Consider the following 14,171-nt stretch of genomic DNA (forward strand, 5'->3'; position numbering starts at 1 on the left):
TAAAGAAGTTTACCTTTTCTATTGAAATTCCAATAGTCAAGTCATCACAATATGGGGGTTTCATTGCAATGCACTAATTTCTAATCTTATCAGATTATACGTGTCAAAATTGGATTAAATACTCATCCAATTTATTGAGTAGGGTGTAAACTTATGAAAAATATTGGCTGCAAGTATGAATGAAGTTGATATTAGAGATACCCCCCTTCATGAAATCTCTACCGAAGTTTACCACACAAAGAGTACTTACAAATAATTCTATAAAAGTAGACTCTTTGTGTAGATCATGTAACGCCCCGCCAAGGGATCCGAATTAACCTAAAGTTTTACTAAGTTTGCTAAACAATTTTTTTTTTTTTTTTTTAAAGTAAGAATGTATAACATACACATCAAACACATAGTAGCAGAAGCAATAACATGTAATCATCAACAAACATACATAACCAGTTACATTCCTTAAGGATCCCAAGACGTTGAGTCACATTTAAATTTAATTAATTCTAAGTCTAACAACTACCACATCCACATGAAAGAATAATAAGAAAGTCCAATGTCCATAATATACATTTGTTCCGAATGCCTCTTGGCAAATTAATTTGGAATGCTCAATCATCCACTGTACATGTCACAGGGTATGAAAGGCTTAAAAGAATATACATAAGTAAAGATAAAGATACATCATCCTCAAATCCATGATACAAAGTACAGTAGAATAAATGAAACTAATAACATACCTGATACATCCATACATCCATAATGATAAAACATCTATCATAAAATCTAACCATCCATCCTAATAATCCAAGAACATAGTGAAGGTAAATGCCAACCAAGAAAGCTCCAGCCACGGTGACCACAGACGGATCTCAATGGTAAGACTAAAAAGCACTACCACCCGACCGCGTGGAACCTAAATGGTCCACTCCCACCGCGCTGAGGAGATAGTCTCAAGTCCCAAAAAATGTATCAAACACAAAACACAAGTACTCTCTAAGTCTGGGAAATCCTAAAAGTATACTAACTCAAAGGTTCCAACATAGATAGACATCTAAACCCAGAGGCACCACAAAGACACGTAGGAAACCTGCTATGCAAGCGGGAAAGTGTCATCACAAAAGTCATGTAGAAGTTACTCGAGAAATCCCTTAGGAATCTCGGGTCCCTAGTGATTCTTGCGGCCACTAGTATCCTCTCGTACTGACGAGGCATACTGCAAAATGCAAGGTCATAACCAAGCATTCTTTCTACCCCATCCTAGCCTATACTAGCACTCAAGGTATGGGAGAGAACATACAATTATCTTATTAGGTTCATTTAAGTCAGTATTTAGGTGAGATGTTTTCACTTGTTAAAAAAATTTACAATGGGTTACTCCAGGCAGCCTCTTAGGGCCCCGATCCCCATTGCAAGCCACTTCCCGACACTACACATAGATAACCTACCCTAGGCTCATGAAATCAAAAATCAAAGAATCATAATAAAATTACCTCAGTCCTATACAAGCGACTGAAAAACATCATAAAAGATAAGCCACAAAAATTACATCAGTTCTTCATGAGCAACAGATAAGCATCAAATAATAATCATATGATCACAACAGTTCTCTACTAGCAACTGAAGGCATCAATGATAAATCACAAAATCCAATGGTTCTCCAATGAGAAACCAGAAAGAATCCCAATAATAAATCACAATACTGATCAAAGACTCCAAAATGGTCAAGTCAACACATGACATCATCAAGAACATAACAAACACTTCAGTCCTCTCAACCGATCGAAAGTAATCCAAGTATAACTGATCGATGACTCAAAAAAGGTTATAAAATATAACTAATCGATGACTCAAAAATGGTTATCAAATATAACTGATCGATGACTCAAAAATGGTTATCAAATATAACTGATCAAGACTCGAAAATGGTTAAGTCAGGTATCTCATAAACATACACCTTAGCTTCACACAAGAAGACTGAAAGCAATAACAACTAGTAAATACAATCATTTCATAGAGCACTCCGTCACACTACCATGGTCGGGTTAAGAAAGATCGAGACCAAATCATCATGACATCACATTCACAACCCCGAGCCTCTGGTAACAACCTAAACTGGTCAATACTAGAACAAACCCCAAAACCTCAAAACATAGACAACAAAATAATCTCATAGAAAACAAAGTCATCACACAGTTGGATCTGAATGATAATATACTGTTGAGTTAAGGTAAGATTTAAGTTCCAGTTTAACATCTATTTCAAGTAACTAAGTTTTCGCAACTACCCCTTACAATTAACCCATTTCTATAATAACCTCCATTAAATCAATAATCTAAATCTACAATTTAATCAAATAATATCTATTAATAATAACTTTAATTTAACTGATTCTAATTAAGTTAATAATTAAATTTTAAATGATATCAATAATATTTAATTAATTATTAATATATATTAATAAAATTTATTAACAATATTAATAATTAATAATTTTAATTCATTATAAACTAATTTTAATAGCATTACTAATTTATTTCTAAAAATTAAATACAATTTATTAATAATACTATTTTTAATAAATTGTATTAGTTATAATCTATTTTTAATAAATTAAAAATTTAAAAAAAATCATATTACAAAAAAAACTAACGTATTATATGAAAAAAAATGTTTTAGGCCTGCCGGCCAACGTTTTAGGCCCGCCGGCTGGCATACTTTGGTTTGCCACAGCAAGGTACTGCTACGTCAGCAGTACTTGCTGCCACAGCAGTACTGCTGTCGCGGCAGTACTTGTTGTGACGCGACATCATAGGAAGGGGCGGTGGGGGGGGGGGGTGATGGCCCCGCCTCCCCAAAGGTTGGAATTTTTTTCTCTATTCGATTGCAATTGTTAATGTTTAAAAAAAATAAAATAATTATAATTATAATTATATAATTTTATTTAATTTATTTAATATTAATCTTTAAGAAAAAAAAAAATTTATATATAAAAACAAAATTGTTTAAGCAAATATATATATTGTAAAGTCTAAATTTAAAAAAAAAAAAAAAAAAAAAATGTTTTGCAAACTTAGTGAAACTTTAGGTTAATTCTTTTGGATCCCTTGGCGGGGCATTACATATGGTATCAAAGCCCGAGTTTGTACATTGGGAGCTCTGGGTATATTGGAACGCCACTAATGTGAACTAGTTGAACAGAATGAAAACTTTAAACTATCATGTGTATCTCTTTTAAACTGAAAACTTGAACTAGTCAAACTAAAATAAAACTCAAATTGTTAGTGGTATATTTTTCATACTTCAACACTTAGACTTCAAAACTGAACCAAAATCATAGGCAAAACTGAAAACTGAAATTACTGTTTTCAAAACATGTATCTTTTATCTAGACATCATAACTTGTATATTTTCCAATGAATTTGGGATGTTGATCCTTGTTTAGAATGTTTTAGGGAATCTATTTCAGTATTTGTTAAAATGAATGTCGGATCAATATGGTTTTCGGTTTACTATTAAACCAGAATCATATTGCTCTAACTGTGTTGCAATGTTCTCAGTAGAGCCATATCCTCATATAGGGGGAGAGGGTTAAATAGGACTCGCACAGTGAGTTCTTAACTTTACCATCCTTGTAGGCTTCCAGGAGTAAGCCTAAGTCAAGGGGGGGTAGATGTAGTGCCTGCCCCTAGTTCACATTTCTGTTATTTTTGTCGAACTCTTTTAGGCTAATTTTATGTTTAATGATTAGCAGTATTGTTTGGTGATTATCAGATATTGTCTTAGATTCTGTTGATTTTTACTCTATATTTCATATATGCATGATGATTATACAATGTTTTCAGATATTGATGGTTTATTATCACATGTGCTTTCTTATGGATACTTACCCCATACTGCATGTGTATGGTATGCGTGTTTGTTTTCTTTATGTATGGTGTTTCTGATGTGGTTAAGGAAGGGAGTCGTAGTCACCTGCTAGTCGGGATCTACACGATGCACCACTTCCTGCCATTGTCTGTTTAGCTTAGAATATTGTGTCTGTACATGCGTGGATTTTATGCAGGTTGCAGGTACCGGGTATCGACTTCCTTGAATTGCCAGGATGATCGTACCCTATCGCATTATCTCAATGGTAAGAGAGGGGAGATAAACTCTTAAGTCCAATTCCTAAACCCTTTAGCCAATTGTCCTAACTGATAATTAGGGCAAGTATCTGAGTTAAGTACCCTCCGAATGCATCAAATGATGTTATTTCGTGATTATAACCCTTTTGTTTGATTTAGTATGTATTTTTCTATGATGGGTTTTCGTATGTTGCTTTATGAGTCCTTGATGTATTTTCTATTAATTAAGTTTAATTAAAAAGATTAATTAATGATTTAATTTAATAGAAGATTATTATGATATTTTAATATTTGATTATATTTAATTAATTGAGAAATTAATTAAATAGAAAAGGAATTAAATTTGGAGATAAAAGTTTAAGGATAATTTAGAACATTATAATATTTATTTAATTTAATAATAATATATTTAGAGTTCATTTTTAAATAAATGCTAAATATTATTGTTATCAAAGTTAATTAAATGTTTTATCAATTAAAGTTTCTAAAATAAAGTAAAAAGTGAAAATATATTAATTATTAAAAGTTGTAAGATTGCATGATGCAAGCATGTGTTGAAAATAAAGAAATTAATTAAAAAGATAAAATAAGAGGAAATTATAATGTTATTTTAATTTCATAAAGTGCGCATGGGTTTAAAAGTAATAAAGATTAAAAATAGAAGTCAAGTGGAAAAATTAAATAAAGCTATTTAATGATTCATTTAATATGCATTAAAAAGATAAAGCAAATATTAATAAGAGTTAATTTTGAGTTAACTCAGTTGAGCAAAGAGTCTTCTCGGGAGAACGCACAATTAGTGCCCTGATTTGAGGAGAAAACTCTTTATCACAACTTGGGGGTTCATTTAAAAAAAAAAAAATGACAGATATTGGACACGAATTTGGACCGTGAATTTTGGAGACAGGAATTTTGGAGAGAGTTTTTGGAAGCAAATTTCAGAAGGAGAATTCTAGGAAAGATTTTCAAAAGAAAGTTATTGAAGAGGAGCGAGTTCTCTTACAGATTTTGGGGATTGCGTATTAGCATCAGGTTTAGGTAGGGTCTGGTGTTTTGACCCCTAAATGATTTAAGAAATTTAATATGTTCTGTCTACTTCGTGATTGTAAGAATCTTGTCTTCTTGAGTGTATCATTTCTTCATTCTAGATCTTTTGCTATTCGTTTTCATTTGTAAATCTAGATTGAAAAAAATTGTTTAGGAACATCCTTCAACAAAATTAAATCGGGATTTAGGATTGTATTAAAATAAAGAAAAGAGAGAATTTGATTTGGGGAGAGTTTTGAGATTAAAAAGAAAATTCGTAGGGTTGGAATTATTTTCTCTATTAGATTGCAATTGTTAATGTTTAAAAATAAAATAAATAAATAATAATTATAATTATATATATATATATATATATATATATATATATATATATATATATATATATATATATATATATATATATATATATATATATATATATATATATATATATATATATATATATAAAATTTTATTTAATTTATTTAATATTAATCTTTAAGCAAAATTTTTCTTTTATATATAAAAACAAAATCGTTTAAGCAAATATATATATTGTAAAGTCTAAATTTAAAAAAAAAAAAAAAAAAAAAAAAAAGTTTTGCAAACTTAGTGAAACTTTAGGTTAATTCTTTTGGATCCCTTGGCGGGGTGTTACAGATCATACACACTAATTTGGATCAAATTTATGAACCATAACTAAAATGTGTTAATATGAATCAATGCCATATAAAAGTAGTGGTTTATAAAAAGGAACTCCATAAAGACACTTGGAAGAAATTGCGTAGTTTTTTAAAAAAAAAATTTTAAAAAGGGAAATAGTAAAATTGTACTTTATTTTCTTTTTGTGTTCAAATAGTTCTAACAAAGGGTGACTGACAATTTTTATTAAAAAATTAGACACACAATATTGATTTTTTTGAAAGAAAAGACTCACTTGTAGTCTGGAAATTCATTTTTACGACCTTTATAATGGTAGCTTTTACTCTATTTTTAGAGTTGTAGGCCTCACTAGTTAATGAGGGTAATTATGAAACTATTGAAGCACATAAATTTTAGGATATATTCAAGAGTTTATCAACTATAGTGCCATATTGTAACATTTACAGATCCCTTGCTGACATTTGTAGTAGATTCGTACATAATTCCTCAAAAGCAATAGTCCAAATGGAGCTTGTATGATCTTGGAGTTTAACCTACAAGAGGTACTTGTACTTTCATTCTAGAATATTATTTTCACATCTCGAACAAAATCATGTCTTATCTTTATTTTCAATGAATTCTTTTGCATTCCTTCCCATCCACATCAAGTGAGCATGCTGGATAGCAAAAAGAATAATTCCTAATGAATTTGATTGTTTCTTTTATTGTAACCTCAATTGAATTTACAAATGTTTTTCAATATTTAAATATCATTGATATTGTGAATGAATTATTGTTATATTTCTTTTTGTTGAAGACATTGACAATGAAACTGTGTCAATATAATAAACTTTTATCTTGGATATGAGGGATTAAAATTATGGTATGGATGGTTCAATGGTGAATATCGTTGATGTTGTACTATTTATGACCTCTCATTTAAATTCACCCATGTGACCATTGACCATTTAAAATAGCAATGAAAATTACATTTTGTGATTCCTTCAAAACTTTTATTTAATCTCCCTCTTTAAGACAAATAGGCCATCATAAAGTGACATCAATAGATAAGAGTGATATGCCCATTAACTTTATAGTCTTCTAAAGGACCTTAGTTCCATCCCTTCATCTTATCATTGAAATATCTCCAACGCTAACAACCACTTGAATAATGTCAACCAAAGTATTGTTAATGATGTTTTTTATCTCATAAATTGTCTTAAAGTTGTAGGAAACATTCCCAGTAGGAAATTCATCATTACAACATTTCATAATAGATGTATGGTCAAGAGTGATTTTAATGTGATTTTTCAAATTATTTTATTTGATATTTTCTTCTTTTACAGAACCCTTAGAAATAACATAGATTATAGCTACATGCACTTTATCATAGTGCAATTCAACTACCTCATTATAGCAAGCAACCCTAGTCACTATGCCTTCATTGTCCAAAGTGTCAAATTTGAAAACCTATCCACTTCCTTGCTAGTTATTAAATTGTCTCATTTCTTTTTTCATTGTAACCCTCCCTTTGATTATCCACCTACTTTGGTAAGGATTTAGATCCTTGATTAGGATTATACTTTGAGGTGATGGTACATCCTTGTGAGGCACATGGATGCCATATTTAGTGGTTTTGATGGGTGACACAATTGTGTTATCTTCTTGCATATTTTCTTCTTGAGATTTGTAAATATACTTAGGCCTCCCAATAATTTGGTAGTCTTGGTGAATGATGTCAAGGCTGAAGATGATTATGGTCCTATTTTTTTTGATACAAATAAAAATAATTAGGCATATGTGTATATTAAATGTAAATTAAGGAAGTTATATTGTCTTTGAAGATGATAAATAACAAGGCCTAATGAGAACCTATTGTGTGATGATAAACATATTTTTTCAATGATATTATAGATTTGATTTTCATCTTTTCTAAGAAGAAAAGTTCATTGCATTTCTCAAGTAGTATTGCTAGTAGCATGTAATCGTGACCAAACAACACAAATCTTATATTGGTCTATTTGATCTTGAAAGGTAGTTATCCTCTTAAAAGATAAGATTTGAAGAACTAGTTTGGTAACATATTCTCCAATCTTGATGGAGTTTATCGCATTGGTAGTCAATAGTGATTTGACTTGAGTGACCTAGAAAGAAAATGTACTTGAGTAAGTTGTTTTTAGTAAGCTTATTTATGTATTTATGAATTAAAAAATATCATAGAAATATGTGATTACATTAATATTACATAAACAAATAGTTAAAATAAATTTAGATTCATATATTTATATTTGTGTAAAGATGCATGCATATTGTTTATAATAGTGATAATGGAAATTTACTCTTGAACAATAGAGTTCATTTTGTTTGACATAGTATCCTACAAGATATTTTGCAGAGTAATGTATAGAGAAAAAAAATGAAGTGAGATAAAGGAAGATGAACTTATGAGAGTGGAATTTTCCCCTTGCTGATAGGTTTGAACTATGTTTCTACTTCCCTCTTGTTGAGATTTTGGACAAGCCATAATGATTGGAGGAGTGGCCTACATAGTTTGAAGGATTGTATTAATAAAGAAAAATCTAAAATATTGAGCAACTAGTAAAAGAGATAAGTAGTGGAGATTTATATTATTTTTTATGAAGTTATTATATCTAGTGCTTAATGTGAAATAATTGATAAAATTTAGAAAGGAAGTTGAACTTATGGGACTGACATATCTCCTTTTCTGAAAGGGTGGAGATGCACAACCAGTTTTCCATGAATGAGATTTTGGAGAAGCCATTATATTTGAACAAGTGTCCTATACAATGGTAATGGAAGTTAAAATTCAAGGAGGAGTCATAATTGGAAATAAATGCATGACCCATACCTAAGTAAATCCCAAAGAAATTTTTAGTGAACCATTAATTACCCACAATCATTTCACTTACAACCACAATATTAGTATTAGATCTAATGAACCACTATTTATTTTTCTATCAATCTTATGGTATATCATTATGCATGAGAGATTAATTTTCACATTCTAACAATAAAGGCATATAAAGTAAGGTGAATGTATGAGATTGGGATATCTCCTTTGGTAATAGGTTAGAGATGCACTACTAGTTTGCATTGGTTGAGAAAATGGAGATGCCATTATATTTGAAAAAGTGGCCTACATAGTGTGTATACAAGTTAAAATTCAAAGAACAATCATTATTAGAAAAATGCATGACCGCTCCATAAGTGAATGCTTAGGAAAATTTTTGTTTGATGCATACTTCAAGTTTATATTCAAATTATGTAACATAATGTGCATTGTGAATACTTGTAACACATTTAGCCGTAAGTTGTAAATTCTTCAATGTTTACATGAATTGAAACAACTTAATAGCTCTCAAGTACAATTTTCAATGATACTAAACAATTCTAACCCTAAAAATATATCCTATCCAATTTAATGCTCAAACTAGGTTTCAAATTGTGGTCATAAATTCATCTAGAGAATATATATCCTTGGCTTCCTCAAGAATTTTATTCAAGTCTACATAATTCTAAATTCTTTAACACAATGTACTAGGTATAGAAGCACCTCTTGCCAATTTTCATTTTCCATTTATTTAAAACAAAGAGCAAACTCAAACCCTTAAAATTAACTATTGTAACAAGCAGTGTGAAACCAACAATATATTGTTCACAACAAGTAATACTGTAAAGCACATAGTGATTTGCACTCACACCCTATACCAAAAGCATTCACATATTACTACAATTAACTTGATAAGAAAGAGGAAATAGAGCCAGTCAAGTGATACTAATGAAAATGATTACATTTGATTGTCAAAGAAAACTACAACCAACATCTTGAACACACTCAAAACTTTTGGAAATACAATAGGAAAGTAAACTTTGAGAGGGCAGGGAGGGGAGGTGAATTAATACTTAAAATTTTCAACCTCTAAATCTATTCACGACACATCCATCTCATAATCTATGCATATAAATTGAAATACCAAATTAGACATATACATCTATATAATGAAAGAAAATATTCAACACATGTATAACACAAGATATTTGGTTACCCAAAAACCCTCGAAGGAGAAGGTAAACTTAGGGCAGGGATGAAATCCACAAATCTTCACTATTGTATTAATAAAGTGTATCCAATGAAGGTTACAATGTTTGAACATGAAACATGATCTACTCTATAAAAGGTTTGCCCTGTTAAAGGCTTACAATATTGTTAGAACTTACCCTATTAAAGGATTTAAACACCCTGCTAAAAGTGTGCCTAGTAAGAGGACTTTAACTTACAATGAATTAAGCACCCTATTAAAGGATTTACAACAACCTATTAAGACTAGTCTATTAAGAGATTTAATTGATTCACTTGGTAAAATGTATCAGGAATGATCCATCAATTGGCACTCTATTGCTTGATATCAGATCACCTCTATACTGATGTGTACTTGATCCTTTTTGATTAGATGTTCCTTTTTTTTCCTCTAATTCCTTTCCTCTATTCCCCTTCTAACTTATTATAAAATGTAACTCAATTCATAACTCCTTAATCACCGTGAATGCTCTATTTTGTGCATGCAAAACTCTCTTCAATTCTCCTTAGCATTCTATTTCAAATCTATAGAGTTTAGGGTTTTTCTTCCTTAACAAGACCTAGGTGATTTAGGGTTAGGTATGAATCAATGGTAGTGATTCACTCATATTGCTTCTTAAACCTTCCCTTTTTCTGATTGGATGCATATAATGCATAGGGATTCACAATTAAGATTTTTCCTTATCAAAAAAGATTGTAACACAATACTTAATTCAGCTAAAAAATTACTTACATAGTAGTTTGTGCCAAAACAAACAACTATGTCAAAATTGTATTCCTCAACATCTAAAGTCCCTAGTGCTCAACACTAACTATAACTTCAATGTTGCCACTTGGCATCTGAATGACTCAGCATGCATTGCTTGATAAACACTTGAATCACTCAACACATACTATCTTCTTGACATCCGAGTGACTTGGCACTTGAGTGAATCTTCACTTATTATTTACTTGACATGCATTATCTTATATTTTATGCTTGGCATATGTTACTTTTTTGGTATGCACTAAGTATATGACTTAAGTGTATAGACACTCATTTGCCAAAACCAATCTGAGATCAACAATCTCCCCCTTTGACATGAGTGTCAAAAACACTTGGACATGCATTAATGATCTTATCCTTATAAGCATAACTTAGATATCTAGTATCTATTCAACTTCTATAAAAAAATGTCAAAATATCAACATTTTTCAACACATGACTTATCAATCATACCTCAAAATTTCATAACTCCCTCTAAGTTGATTGTTCTGTGCTGTAATCTGTATCTGAACAAAAATATTTCTCCTACTGAGTAGATTGTCTACTTTATCTTTGTCTTTGTCTCCCCCATACTATTTCTCATTATTACTCGCCCTTTTCTCTTACTCCCCCTTTTTTCTTACTCCCGCTTTTTTACACTTATGTTAATGGGTTATACACTGATAGTGTATTTGTCCAAAAATAATTTATGAATCTCTAGTATAATCTTTAGAGTTGCATCCCAATTATCACAATCTACATCTAATGAAGTGATTTGGATGGCCAACTCAACAAAAAGGTGTACTAAGCCTTCATTATATAAAGATGATAATCTTTCCTCATGAGAGTTCTAGTGTAGGATAGTTCCTTGTGCAATATCTCCATGTGTGGAGTCAATGTAGATTGGATGCATATCAATTTAGCCATGATGTTGGCTTCAGTTACATGTAATGTTGCTAACTAACTTTGGGAATGTAGGAGGGTGTTGAAGTGTTTCTCACTTTGGGCTAGAGACTTTGGGAGAGTTATGCCAAATTTTTTCATAATGCTCTCCAAGTTTAGGATATGACTCCTAACTTCCCTTGTAAAGAGTGTAGTATTATTCAATTCGGTATACAAAGAGAAAATATTTCCTAGTATCTTCTTCACATTCTCTATTTTGGTTGCTAATTCAACTTGTGTTAGTGCAATAACACTTGATATCTTCTCATTGACCTTATGTTGGAACTTTCTCTTAGACCATTCAAGTAGTTTGACATTAGAATCTAGGTATGCATCATTTAGCTTATCCACTAAGCTGGTTAATTGTTCTATTATTGGCTTATTTTCCTTTGGAGCTAGAAGACTAAATGCATCAATAAAAATTTATTTGATATCAATCAAAGTGTGCTTCTGCCTATGCTCCTATATGAGAAATTATTGTTGCTTCTTCTTTGCTAGGGCTTCCTAGAGTATGCCCATATTCTTAATAGTAATAGTTGCATACTCAAATCTGGGAAACTCAATTACTTCATCTATAGATTTATATCACCAAATGATATAACTTTATCTTCCTTGGATGTTCTTGGACTCAGCCTTGAAGATTGTAATAGTGTAGCTTCTATCCTCCACCTTTGAAGAGGTTGACTAGGAAGAGTGGCAGATTCTGGTAGTCATGTTACCAGTGCTTGTATTGCTAATTACTCCTCTGACTTTGTTGTCAAACTTGACTCTTCAATTGGGTCCTTCTCTTTCTCTATATTACTAGGAACACATTGATTTTGTGTTGTAGGTGGAGGAATATCTACTTGACCCATTTGAACTCATGTTCCTTCTATCTTCCTTGTCCGATCTTTCTATTCTCCAATTGTCTCACCCTTGTCATGTACACTTTCCTCTATAGTGATTGAGATTGGAGTACTTTGTGCCAATTTACTAATGGTAGAAGTTGTTATCTCCTTCCTTTGATATACCACAAGGGGTAATGTAGGTTGTATTATGGTGAATTGAGGAGGGGTTGAAGGTGTAATTAGTTGCTATACTTCCTCCCCTACAGATACCTTATCTCCCTTCTCAATCTCATCAATACTCACCAGTACAAGATCCTCACAAAGTTTGGCTTGGGTGGTGGTTTCCACCAGTATCTTCTTCAAGTCATCCTCTATGATGAGATTGATGTTCTCAGTGATAGTATTAGAAACATCCTTTATCTTTACATTGTCATCTTCTGTGTTCACCTCATGTAGAGAACTGCCACTCAACACTAGTGTATTTTGTACACTCTATTTCATTGGCTACTCATTTTTGGCTGGTGCCTATGTGTCTATGTTCATGTTCATACCTCACTCAACTATATCTTGTTCAGTGCCTTCTTCTTTTTCTCCTTCTTTTTCCTCACCTATCTCAATAGGTGCCTGAAATATTTCCTAGGATGTTGTCAAACCATATAGTGATTTCTATATCAAAGTAGTCTTTTGTACAACATCCTCGATGTTATTGTATAATATACTGAATGTCCTATATTTTGGTGCAAATTTTCCAGTATGTTCCTTAATGGCTTTTGGCATTGCACCCTTACTTAATTATGACATTACTTGGGCAAGTGTAGTTTCTCTTATTTGTTTCTTAGTATCTAGATAATAGTGCCACTTCTACTCAACTCTCTCATACAAAATTTTAGGTATGGAGTTGGCAGTCTCAAGAGGAGCCATTTTAAATATTTCCATCATGGCATATGTTGCCTCTTCAACTTGATTCTTTTCAATCTTCCCAAGATTGTCAAACTCAGTGTGAGAGAATCAAGATAAATCAACATTATTTGTAATATTCTCACATAGATTATCCAAATCTAAAGAATAACTATGACTTACCACTTGAAACAGACTATTATCATTAGATTCAATCTTCTCTTCATTAGATTTAGTTGGAGCAACATATTTTCTTCTTTGTCTCTTCTGAGATTCTTCACCTTTGCTAGCTTGACTAGCTCTCTTCTCTTTTGGCTTGGCTACTTCATTAGCCTTTTGTATAGTGGACCTTGTGCTAGCCCTTGTTTTAGGTATTTTAGGGTGTGTAGGTTTTGCATCCTTTTTTGGTTTTCTTAATACAAGTGCATTAACTTTTATTTTCTTCTTTTCAGTAGCTACAAGTACTTCACTAGCTTCTTCTCCCTTGACACCTTCTACAATTTCTACTTCCTCTTCTTGTTGGTCCTCTCCTTGACCTTGGGTGATGGAAAGTGGTGCTTGGATAGGTGCATTCTCTTCTTCTTCTTCATCATCTTCACCAAATTTCTCTTTTAGTTTCTTTACCATCTTATTCTTCTTTCTAATGATTGAAGTAGTCTTCAAGTCCATTGTGTTTTTTGACTTGGGCATATCATAGTTCCCAAAAGATATAGCCATCTTGTCATCTTCTTCTATAAGTAATTTTGTTATTGATACAAAGGCTTCATCAATGTTTATTTGATATCCTAATGGTCTTAACCATATAACTCTAGGAATTGATGCCTAGAAATATGTATAATTAGTATCAACTAGGAAGCAGACATCGTCAGAAT

Source organism: Cupressus sempervirens, chromosome 1, assembly GCF_028749045.1.
Source record: "Cupressus sempervirens isolate cs-2001-9-10 chromosome 1, ASM2874904v1, whole genome shotgun sequence".
NCBI classification, from domain to species: domain Eukaryota; kingdom Viridiplantae; phylum Streptophyta; class Pinopsida; order Cupressales; family Cupressaceae; genus Cupressus; species Cupressus sempervirens.